The sequence below is a fragment of the Bubalus bubalis genome, chromosome 11, assembly GCF_019923935.1.
Source record: "Bubalus bubalis isolate 160015118507 breed Murrah chromosome 11, NDDB_SH_1, whole genome shotgun sequence".
Taxonomy (NCBI): Eukaryota; Metazoa; Chordata; class Mammalia; order Artiodactyla; family Bovidae; genus Bubalus; species Bubalus bubalis.
In genome coordinates, this window is record NC_059167.1 from 13,972,356 (window position 1) to 13,984,721 (window position 12,366).

At 47.6% G+C, this 12,366-nt stretch overlaps 1 long non-coding RNA gene across 1 annotated transcript in view; it reads right to left on the reverse strand.

The window, feature by feature from the left end:
• Positions 1-292: 292 nt before the first annotated feature.
• LOC123327965 overlaps positions 293-12,366 on the reverse strand; it is a 37,694-nt gene continuing 25,620 nt past the window's right edge. Inside the window, exon 2 of the long non-coding RNA XR_006542609.1 lies at positions 293-528. This is a non-coding gene — a long non-coding RNA (uncharacterized LOC123327965). The remainder of the gene's footprint in view (positions 529-12,366) is intronic.

Consider the following 12,366-nt stretch of genomic DNA (forward strand, 5'->3'; position numbering starts at 1 on the left):
CCTGGGCCACCTGAGGATGCTCTGCATCTTCTGTTTGTGGTGCCATTTCTCCACTTAACCCTGAAGCGCTTCTGAGACCAACCTGCAAGGTGGCCCTCAGAGGGCTTCCCATCCCACAGGGGCAGGTCTACCCAGGGAAGCGGCCGGCTGTCAGCACAAGTCTGTTCCACACGCTCTCACCTTCCCCTTCTTCAGCAAAGCCCAGAGTCTCACTGCCCTGAGAGGTGGGGTGACTCAATGCAGCCACGCCGGTCACTTCAGGAGCCCAAAGATGGACTCCTGGGGGCACAGCACTGCCCACATTTCTCCCAGGCCTGTGTCTCTCCACCTCAGCTGCCACTCAGAACCCATTCAAGGATAGAACGCTTTTTCCTCCAGTGAGAAAATTTGTAGGGTGAACAAGGCACCTCGGGTAGGAGCCACAGGTGACCAGGTTCCCTTCCTCCGTGAGCTTGGCGAGGATTGAAACGGTGTTTCTTGAAAGCCATCCAAAGAGCTCCAGAGTTGCAGGGAGGTATCTCAGGGCCTCTACAGAGGGTAGAAAGGAGACGGAAAGTCAGAACACAGGTGTCTCATACCACGGACCCTCAGCAGCCCTACCGACAGCTGTCTATCATCATTTCTAGGTTTGGAGTATGTATTTTTGGTGGGTTGTTTTCATCTTGCTTTTTGACTATTTAAACATTTTTAAAAGTGTACGGTTCAGTGGCATTAATGTGAGTACACTCACATTTGTGCAAACATCATTCCCTTCCTTCTTTCCCCAGAACTTTTCATCTTACAAAATTAAAACTCTGCTGCGTTAAACAATAATGACCCATTCCCTTCTCCCTCCAGCTCCTGGCAACCAACATTCTTCTTTCATCTCTAATAATTTGATGACTCAAGGTACTTCATACAAATGGAGTCATACAGTATTTGTCTTTTTGTGACTGGCTTATTTTATGTAGCATAATGTTTTCAAGGCTCATCCATGTTGTACCATGTCTCAGGATTGCCTCTCTTTGTAAAAGTGAATAATATTCCACTGTATGAATATGACATATTTTGTTTATCCAGTCATCCATCAATGGTCACTGAGGCTGTGTCCATGTCTTAGCCATTGTGAAGAATGTTGCTGTGCCCATGTATGTACAAGTATTCACATCCCCACTTCTATTCCTTGGGACATATATGCAGCAGTGGGACTGCTGGATCTTATGGTTGTTCTATGTTTAATTTTTTGAGGAATTGCCATACAATGTCTCAGCAGGTAAAGAATCCACCTGCAATGCAGGAGACACAGGGGACACAAGTTCGATCCCTGGGTTGGGAAGATCCCTTGGAGAAGGAAATGGCAACCCACCCCAATAATCTTGCCCAGAAAATCCCATAGACAGAGGAACCTGGGGGGCTATGGTCCATGGGGTTGCAAAGAGTTGGACATGACTGAGCACATAAATGTGTACTGTTTTTCAAAGCAGCGGCACCATTTTACATTCCCGCCATCAGGGTACAAGGGTTCCAATTTCTCCACATCCTCACCAACACAATTGTCTGACACCAGCTGGGTGTCCTCACATTTGACTCCATTCTGACACATCTACCAAGAGATAGCATCAGATACCATAGGTTAAGTGTTCTGTCCTACAAAACTGTTCCCCTCTCTCCCAATTTCAGACACAAGTTGTAAGCCCGGTTGTCACCTGTAATTCTGACCAATCTGCTATGGATTGAAAGTGTCCAGGACCTCCACCTTCAGCCTGATTAATTTTTTAGAGTGGCTCACATTACTTACTAGGTTATCAGTTTATCATGAAAGGATGTAACTCAAATGGTCAGAGGGAAGAGGTGCTTTGGACAAGGTTCAGGGAAAGGGCACAGAGCTTCCACGCCTCTTCAGGCGCACCGTGCTCCCAGCAACTCCACAGGTTCACCAACCCAGAAACTCTCCAAAGCCCATACTTTCATTTTTCACAGGGGCTTCCCAGGTGACACTAGTCGTAAAGAACCCGCCTGCTCAGTGCAGGAGATGCACTTCGGGTCAGGAAGATCCCCTGGAGGAGGGCATGGCAATTCACTCCAGTATTTTTGCTTGGAGAATCCCATGGACAGAGCAGCTACAGTCCATAGGGTTGCAAAGAGTCAGATGCGACTGAAGTGACTTTGCACGCACACATTACTTAGGTATGGTTGATTAAGTCATTGGCCATTGATGATTAACTTGACCTCCAGCCCTTCTCCCCTCCCAGAGGTCAGGAAGTAAGACTGAAAGTTCCACACCTCCAATCACATGTCTGGGTCCCCTGGCAACAGCCTCCATTAGGTTACCTAGGAGCTTTCCAAAAGTCACTCCATTAACAAAACAAAAGATACCTTTCCAGCTCTCATCACACAGGAATTTCCAAGGGTTTTAGGAACTCTCTGCTGGAAATGGGACAAAGATCAAATATGTATTTCTTGTTATAAACAGCAATATCACAGGTCTGTAGTATTAGCATCCCCCACAGATGAAGGAGCAAACCAGAGCCTAGAGAGGTAACTTGCCCAGCCCACACCGCTGTTAGTGGGGGCACCAGAGCCAGGATCTAAGTCCAACAGTCTGGCTCTAGAGAATCAGTGCTCTTAACCACCAAGCAAAGCCAAAATCGATGTCCCATTTGTAGATGAGGAAGCCCAAGACCCATGTCACAGTGGCACGGCTGGATAGTAGCAAATCTAGGTCTTCTAAGGTCAGGTTACTCTCACCACTCCATCTGATTGCCAAATTCCCAAAGTAGATTTGAACAAAAATAAGGACAATGAGGACCCAACTGCCTTCTTATTCCTAGGACCCAACTCTCACTCAGATAACTCACTTCTGTCCTCCACTCTCCAGTCTTAAGTCCTCAGCTCTTTGAACGGAGTGACATAAATTAACTACATTGAAGGGTTTTCTCCCTCTCCTTCTCCCAACCTCACCGACTCAGTCTTCAGTCTGCCACCATAAATCACTGACAATTCAAAAAATGGTTTCTGAGAAAATGGGCCTTCATGGCTTGATAGATGTGTAAATTTCCATCTCCTCCATACATGTCTCACTTTTCAAAGGGAAAAAAATCTTTATTGGCGTTAGCACATTTATGAGTTTAAATAAAAACAAATACATCTCTATTGACTGTAGTTATTATGCTTGGTTTCATGCAAGGTAAGTGCTTCAAATAAAAATAGATTGGTCAGAGTGAGTATGCATCAGGTCCAATAATGATGCAGCCTGTTTCCGTAGCGTATGTGTTTCACTTAATGTTCCCCTGGCTTGCAGGAGAGGAAGCACGTTGTTGCATGGAGCTTTTAGGCTCCATTTTCTGTCTAAATGCTCTGGGTAGGTGTGAATGTTTATTAGTGTCATGAAATACATCTGGCAGGCAAAGCCTGGCCTTTGCAGAAGAGACCAAAGTGTAATTGCTGAGGATGGGCCAGACCAAGCAGAAAGTGCAAACCCTGTGACGTGTGAGCCCAGCACCAACCCATCAAGTGTGTGCAGAGTACCTACTGCTTGCCTGCCACTCGTGCAAGGGCCAACCTTGGACTGAATATTTAGAATTACTTTTTTAAGCATGTCTCCTAGTATGGGGTTGTAGCTCATGAAAGGGAGAACATCTCTCTGTTTTGATCATCACAGATTCTCTTAGTCAGGTTAAAGGCACGGACCTGGGCATCAGACAACCTGGATTCAAATTGCAGCTCCATCATTTAAGCAGTAAGCAAACATTTATGGAGCACCAGCTGTATACCAGAACTTTTTCTAGCTGCTGAGGCTACAGCAGTCTGTTTCTATGAAGCTTACAGGGGAGGTTTAACCTTGAGTAAGATACACCTGTTGAACTTCAGATTCTTCATCAGTAAGATAAGAATAATAGCACCAGCTTTGTGGGGTTGTTGTAAATTTTAAATCTGATCTCTTTAGCACAGGATCTGGCACATAAAGGGCTGAACATCAGCTTCCAGCATTGTCATTGGCAGGCAGGACACCTTCTTTGCAGCACTTGACATCCTTTTGGCCTTTCTTCTTGTTCTAGCCCTGATTGCAGCCAACAAGTCAGTGTGGCTTCTCACAGGCTCCTACGGATACAGCCTGACAGTCCATCCACCTTAGGCCCATAACTTACTCCTCACTTAACCACCCTAAGGCCCCTCTGTTCTTCCCAAGCCTTGGCCCCCATGTAAATGCAACCTGGAACTACAGTGGAGATAGCATGTTGGGGAGAAAATTCAGCTGTGGTGTTGTGGGTTGAACTGCATCCCACAAAAAGCTATATAGAAGTCTTAGCCACTGTGACCAAAGAAATACATATGCCCTAGCACAAAGCTCCTAAACCCCTTGGAATATTTGGAAGTCCCAAGTGTCTTTTTGTGTGCTAATGAGATAACTGGTGGGCTGGGGTCTCCTGGATAGCCTCAGGATAGGGGCTGGTTGTCAGGGGAACCAACTCTGTGATTACAGGGTTGGAACTTTCAGCTACACCCACTCACCCCCCAGAGCTCCAGGGAGGGGAGTGGGGCTAATGTTTGCATTAAATCACTGATAGCCAATGATTTAATCAATCATGCCTAAGTAAGGTGGAGAAGGCAATGGCACTCCACTCCAGTACTCTTGCCTGGAAAATCCCATGGACGGAGGAGCCTGGAAAGCTGCAGTCCACGGGGTCGCTGAGGGTCAGACAGACTGAGCGACTTCACTTTCACTTTTCACTTTCATGCACTGGAGAAGGAAACGGCAACCCACTCCAGAGTTCTTGCCTGGAGAATCCCAGGGATGGGGGAGCCTGGGGGGCTGCCATCTATGGGGTCACACAGAATCAGATATGACTGAAGTGACTTAGCAGCAGCAGCAGCAGCCTAAGTAAGGAAGCCTCCATAAAGATCCCCAAAGTACTGTCTTCCAGGGTGGTGAACTCTTGAAGGTTTCAGGAGGGTGGCATGCCTAGAGAGGGCATGAAAACACTGCACCCCCTCCCCTAGACCTTACCCTGTGCATCTGTTCCATCTGGCTGTTCCTGAGTAGTGTTCTTTTATACTCAACTGGTAATCTAGTAAGTACTCTGCTTTCCTGAGTTCTTTGAGCCACTCTAGTTCATTATTGAGCTTGAGGAAGGAGCTGTAGGGACCTCCAATTCATAGCTGCCCAATCACAAGTCCAGGTGACAACCTGGACTTGTGATTGACATCTGAAGTGGGAGCAGTCTTGCAGGACTGAACCCTTATGTGCGATCCAATGCTATCTGCAGATAGTGTCAGAATTGAGTAAAACTGAGGACACCCAGTTTTGTAGAATTGCTTGGTGTGAGAACAAAACACCAAATATTTGGTGTCAGAAGTGAAGTACTGAGAGTAGCACATGAGTCCTAGGAGAAACAGAGTTTTTTCCCTTTCATCCCAGTACCTATAAATACTATCTTATTTGAAATAAGGTCTTTGCAAATGTAACCAAGTTAGGATAAGAACATACTTAATTACAGTGGTTCCCATGTTCAATGGCAAGAGTCCTTATAAGGAAAGAAGGACTTGGAGATAGAGAGGGAAGAAGGCTGTGTGAAACAGCAGAAATTAGAATGAAGCAGCTACAAGCCAAGGAAAGCTAAGGATGCCAGCAACCACTAGGAGCTAAGAAGAAGCAAGGAAAGATGCTTCCCTGGAGCCTTCCGATGGAGAATTGCTCTTCAGCTAGTTGATTTCAGACTTTTAGATTCAAAACTGTAAGAGGATAAATTTCTGGGGTTTTTGTGGTAATTTGTCATGGCAGCCCAAGGAAACTAATACACACGGCATATAGAAGTGGATGGATACATCCTTCTTCCTTGCCCACCCTGGACAGATGGTCCTGGCATATGTTTCATATGGCTTCTCAGATGTCCTGTGCTGTCTGCCACCCAGATACTCATAGCTGTAACCAACTCAGTAATGGCTCTTGTTGGGACTCTCCCACCTCCCTTGTTTTGCTTTTCCTGTTGCTCGCTCCTGCCCCCCGGGATCACTCCTCAATAAAGGACTCCCACATAAGCTATTTATCTCAGGTTCTGCTTTCTCGGAAACCCAGGCTAAGACTACTGGTACCTGGAAGGCACATGGTTGGCATTCAATGAATGTGTATTGATCGAATACGTGAATGAAGATATATAAGAACACTCAATCCTGCCCTTAGCACTTCCTAAGTGGCTCAGTGGTAAAGAATCCGCCTGCTAGGCAGGCAACTCAGGTTCGACCCTTGTGTTGGGATGATCCTCTGGAGAAGGAAATGGCAACACGCTCCAGTATTCTTGCCTGGGAAATCCCACGGACAGAAGAGCCTGGTGGGCTATAGTCCATGGGGTCGCAAAAGAGTTGAACAGGACTTAGTGACTAAACAACAACAAATCCCACCCTCAAGAGGCTTTCAATTAAATTTTCAAGAGGAAACACACACACATGCAATAAAGAGAAATAAATTGTAGAGGCATTGGAGGACAAAGGAGAACTTGACATTCCTAGCCGCCTGATGGAGCACAGGCTGTGGGTAGGGCAGCCGTTTCTAACATTTTCTGCAGCTTGGAGCCCTGATGCCTTCACACACATGGTAGTCAGGGTTCTTGACTGCAAATAACAGAATCCACTCTGATTAATTTAAGAAGAATAGCAATTTGGTAAAGGATACTAGAGAGCTCATAGAATTTCGAAGAGGACCAATCTCTGAAGAAGAGTATCTAATCACATCCTAAGTGTTTCTCTGGGAAATAAAAAAGCCAGGAGAAAAATAACAGCCACAAATCAGATTCTATTGGCTGTAATCTGGAAAATCCAGGAAGTCCACGGGGTGGCCTTGGCCTTGGGGAGATCACTCTAATCCAGGGGTGAGCCAAGAAGAGAGAAATGAACCAACCAAACCCCACCACCCGAGAGACCCGTCTTAAAACTCCAGGCCCTCGGGGTAAGCTGATTGCAATCTCTTTTCCAGGGCTTTCCAATGTTACTAAAACATTTGAAGCTTTCATATGTGGTAAGTAGCTAAACCAAGATTGCAGTCGGGGTCCTGATGCTCAAACCCTTGATGTGGTTTGTGAACAAGCAGAGGCAGCACTGCTAAGCTTGTTACAAATGCAAAATGTGGGGCTCCAACCCAGGGCGTCCGAGTCAAAACCCAAGGCTTCATGGGATCTCCGGCTGATCTCTGCATACATCGAAGTTTGAGACGCACTCATCTGGTTCCTTCCTTTAATTCTGATGGCTCTCAAATCTAGCTATATAATCATTAGGTACCCCACCACCACCAGAACTTTTAAAAATGTAGATTCCCAGGCTCCACCCCAGACGAGCCTATTGAACAGGCCTGGAGGGGGCCCAGGTCACTGTGTTTTTATTTTTAATTTCCGTGGAGGTTCTTTTGATCGCTTAGGTTTGGGAACTGCCACCCTCCAGTAGACAGTTCTCGTCCCTCAGTACTCACCCTCTCAATCAGCGCGGGGGCAATCTCAGGAGGCCCAGGAAGCCTCCACTCTCGGGAGTAACCTGGTGAACCTGATAAACATGCAGAATGCCGGTCCCACCCCACAGATTCAGAATTCAGAGTCTGAACGGAGTCATCGTAAGACTGTTACTTCATAAGGAGCATATTAAAAGCCATTTTCCTCTCACTATAAAAATATGCAGTGATCAATGCAAAGAAATAGAGGAAAACAACAGAATGGGAAAGACTAGAGATCTCTTCAAGAAAATCAGAGATACCAAAGGAACATTTCATGCAAAGATGGGCTGGATAAAGGACAGAAATGGTATGGACCTAACAGAAGCAGAAGATATTAAGAAGAGGTAGCAAGAATACACAGAAGAACTGTACAAAAAAGATCTTCATGACCCAGTTAATCATGATGGTGTGATCACTGACCTAGAGCCAGACATCCTGGAATGTGAAGTCAAGTGGGCCTTAGAAAGCATCACTACAAACAAAGCTAGTGGAGGTGATAGAATTCCAGTTGAGCTATTCCAAATCCTGAAAGATGCTGCTGTGAAAGTGCTGCACTCAATATGCCAGCAAATTTGGAAAACTCAGCAGTGGCCACAGGACTGGAAAAGGTTAGTTTTCATTCCAATCCCAAAGAAAGGCAATGCCAAAGAATGCTTAAACTACCCCACAATTGCACTCATCTCACACGCTAGTAAAGTAATGCTCAAAATTCTCCATGCCAGGCTTCAGCAATACGTGAACCGTGAACTTCCTGATGTTCAAGCTGGTTTTAGAAAAGGCAGAGGAACCAGAGATCAAATTGCCAACATCCACTGGATCATGGAAAAAGCAAGAGAGTTCCAGAAAAACGTCTATTTCTGCTTTATTGACTATGCAAAAGCCTTTGACTGTGTGGATCACAATCAACTGTGGAAAATTCTGAAAGAGATGGGAATACCAGACCACCTGATCTGCCTCTTGAGAAATTTGTATGCAGGTCAGGAAGCAACAGTTAGAACTGGACATGGAACAACAGACTGGTTCCAAATAGGAAAAGGAGTACGTCAAGGCTGTATATTGTCATCCTGTTTATTTAACTTAAATGCAGAGTACATCATGAGAAATGCTGGGCTGGAAGAAACACAAGCTGGAATCAAGATTGCCAGGAGAAATATCAATAACCTCAGATATGCAGATGACACCACCCTTATGGCAGAAAGTGAAGAGGAACTCAAAAGCCTCTTGATGAAAGTGAAAGTGGAGAGTGAAAAAGTTGGCTTAAAGCTCAACATTCAGAAAACGAAGATCATAGCATCCGGTCCCATCACTTCATGGGAAATAGATGGGGAAACAGTGGAAACAGTGTCAGACTTTATTTTTCTGGGCTCCAAAATCACTACAGATGGTGACTGCAGCCATGAAATTAAAAGACGCTTACTCCTTGGAAGGAAAGTTATGACCAACCTAGCTAGCATATTCAAAAGCAGAGACATTACTTTGCCAACAAAGGTTCATCTAGTCAAGGCTATAGTTTTTCCTGTGGTCATGTATGGATGTGAGAGTTGGACTGTGAAGAAGGCTGAGCGCCGAAGAATTGATGCTTTTGAACTGTGGTGTTGGAGAAGACTCTTGAGAGTCCCTTGGACTGCAAGGAGATCCAACCAGTCCATTCTGAAGGAGATCAGCCCTGGGATTTCTTTGGAAGGAATGATGCTAAAACTGAAACTCCAGTACTTTGGCCACCTCATGCAAAGAGTTGACTCATTGGAAAAGACTCTGATGCTGGGAGGGATTGGGGGCAAGAGGAGAAGGGGATGACAGAGGATGAGATGGCTGGATGGCATCACTGACTCGATGGACATGAGTCTGAGTGAACTCCAGGAGTTGGTGATGGGCAGGGAGGCCTGGCGTGCTGCAATTCATGGGGTCGCAAAGAGTCAGACATGACTGAGCGACTGATCTGATCTGATAAATATAAATGATATGTAACTACGTGAGTGTGAATTGACTTGTGGTTCATGTGTTGACATAACTATATGTTCTAGACATTTAATTAAAAATTTATTAATTTTGATTTGGCAATTTTCTTTGTATGTATTGTGGCCAATATTTTTCCCCCCACCTTGGGGTTCAAATGTTTACAAAAGGCCCTGAAGAGCTTACACATTTTTCCACCATGTGCCATGCCTAAAGTGCTGAAAGGATACAACGATGATGAGTCTAGGAAGGACTCAGGACTCTGCTTTTTTAACAAGAATGCCAGGGTGACCCTAGAGGTGGTCCTCAGACCACACCTTGACCACTGGCCTTCAGAGGAGGGAGGGTGATCCCCAGGGCAAGCCTGCATTACCACTAGTTGGGAAGGGAAGGGAAGGTCATCTGGGCTGGTGGGGAGGAGGAATGAAAAGAGCTTTGCTGCCCCTGGGGAATACCTCCTTGACTCCAGAGAAGCCTCCAGGCCAAGGCATGTCCCCATGAGGGTCACCTAATACAAAGCACAAGGCATGCAGGAGATGCTGCAACCTCCGATGCTATTCAGCATGGCTCAGACTGTCCCCAGGACCGTAACTGAGCCCCTACTCCAGGAAAAACCCAGCTGAATTGAAAGGATCACAAGAGTATGACAAAGTACACAAGAGGACAGTTGTAGGAAACAGGATTAATGAGTTGGAAAAGAGAAGGCCAGATGACCCGTGACAGTCTCCAAGCAAATGGTAAATAGTCATGTAGGCATGAAGTCTTCCTGCCTGAGCCGGGGCATCTGGGCCTGGCACAGAGCCCAGTGGGGCAGGCCTGCCAGAGCCTCTCTGTGAGGTCTGAGGAGCTTGAAATCCACAGAAGCCCAGGGTCAGGAAGAAGTGATGAATCTAGTCCAGCTCTCAGACCTAGTCCCAGCCAGTCCTCCAAGGGACAGTCTCAAGTCCAGGGATGGCGGTGGGGATGTTGGAAATAAAAAAGTGAAGAGAGACATCTCAAGAAAACAGTTGATATGCAGAATGGCTTTAGGACACTACCTCCCAGCTTAGGGTGACCCCAAAATTACATTCAAAGAAATTCTCAGCTCTTACCCTACTCCTTGTAGGCTTCCCTCATAGCTCAGTCGGTAAAGAATCTGCCTGCAGTGCAGGAGACCCGGGTTCAATCCCTGGGTCGGGAAGACCCCCTGGAGAAAGAAATGGCAACCCACTCCAGTATCCCTGCCTGGAAAATCTCATGGACAGAAGAGTCTAGTGGGCTGCAGTCCATGGGGTTGCAAAGAGTCAGGCACGACCGAGTGACTAACACTTACATACTTACCCTACTCCCACCAAGGCATGCTTCAGCAGAGAGGGGACAGCCTTGATGGCCCAAGAACTCTCAGAGAAAGGATGGACAGCCCTGGAGAGAGACCTTGGGAAGGTGGTGGCATCCACCACCAAACAGTGGGGGAGCCTGGAGAGGGAAGAGCCTGTGGACTCGGGAACCAGCAACAGCCGCAGAGCTCTGAGACTGCAGACCAGCTCTGACGCCACAGATCGAGACCCCTGCCCCCAGGCACTCCCAGACATGTAAAGCACAGAGGGACTCTGCAGGGCTGAGGTCCTGGGTAACAGGTAAAGTCAAGCAGCAGGAAGGGAAACAGGTCATGGCCATCCACGTGACCTTCCAGCACTCTCATACCCTTAAGGCCTGGGAAATAGGCCACCAGGGTTAACAGTGAGTGGTAGTGACCAGATGGCCATCACCGGATCAACCAGGGAGCTTAAAGCCACTGACCTTGATCCTTTCCTGAATGGCAGATGCCCTGGGTACCTCAAAGAGTCTGTAGATGTGAACAAAATCAAGAGAGAAAGGAAGCAATCAACACATACCCTACTGGCAGCTACAGATGCGGCCGGGTGATTAATTCCACTTAGCCTTCCTACACATCCCAAACCAGGCATTGTTATCCTCGTCCTCAAGCCTGGAAATAGGCACAGAGAGATTTCATCTCTTGCGCAAGGTCACACGGCCAGCACACACAGGAGCTTGTGTTTGAAGCCACTTTAGTTCAACTCCAGAGCACAGGTTCTCACCCCCTGTGCTGTCTATGCAGCACTGGAGGCAGAACTAATCAAAGAGACGGAAGCAGGTCGTGCTGTGAACGCCTGGTCTCTGAGGCTAACTGTGTCCATAAAGCCCTCAAAACGCAGCACCAGGAGAAACTCATCCTCGGTTCCACCGCCGACACCGAGTGGCATGGCACAGAGATCAGGAGACAAACACCTTCTACGCTCCACTTTCTACCCGCCACCTGCTCAGCTCCCAAGGAGAGCCACTGCCAACATCCCTCTGCCAGATCCTGCCCCAGGGGACCTGTGAGCCCCAGCATCCAATGGGTCGGTTATGCCAGCTGCCAAGAGAGTAAGAGGCAGGGCCCTCAATGGCAGCAGACACCATGCCCCTCCACTTGACACCCTTCAGCACCTGCTCTCCACCCCAACTGCACGCACACTACTATTGATCCCATGCTTGGCTTCTGCAGTCACTCTGGCTTCAGGACTGCAGGGCCCTGCAGCCTCGGGAACAGATGTTCCCTCGCACATGGCTGGACTTGGATCTCAGCAGTGATGGACAAGCATCATTGACCAGGGTGGATGGGCAGCTGCAGAGAATGAGAAGGCGGCCCCAGCTCCCACCCCGAGCCCATCTCCATTGGCAGCACAGTTGCTGCCTCCCTTCCAAGGGAAGAGAAGGCAAGGGCCCCTCAGACAGCTGTGCATGCCCAGCCCGCCCCCTCCTCGCTGGTTCCCCTGCAGAGCGCCCACAAAGCAGCAGAGGCACAGCCCCCCCCAGCACCGCCCTGCACGGCTCTGCTGTCTCTCTCCCCTCCGCTCCCCGCTCACTGAACATCTAGCGCTTATTCTGCTTGGACGGAATGACCCTTCTGTTACTGCACGGTCATCACTGTT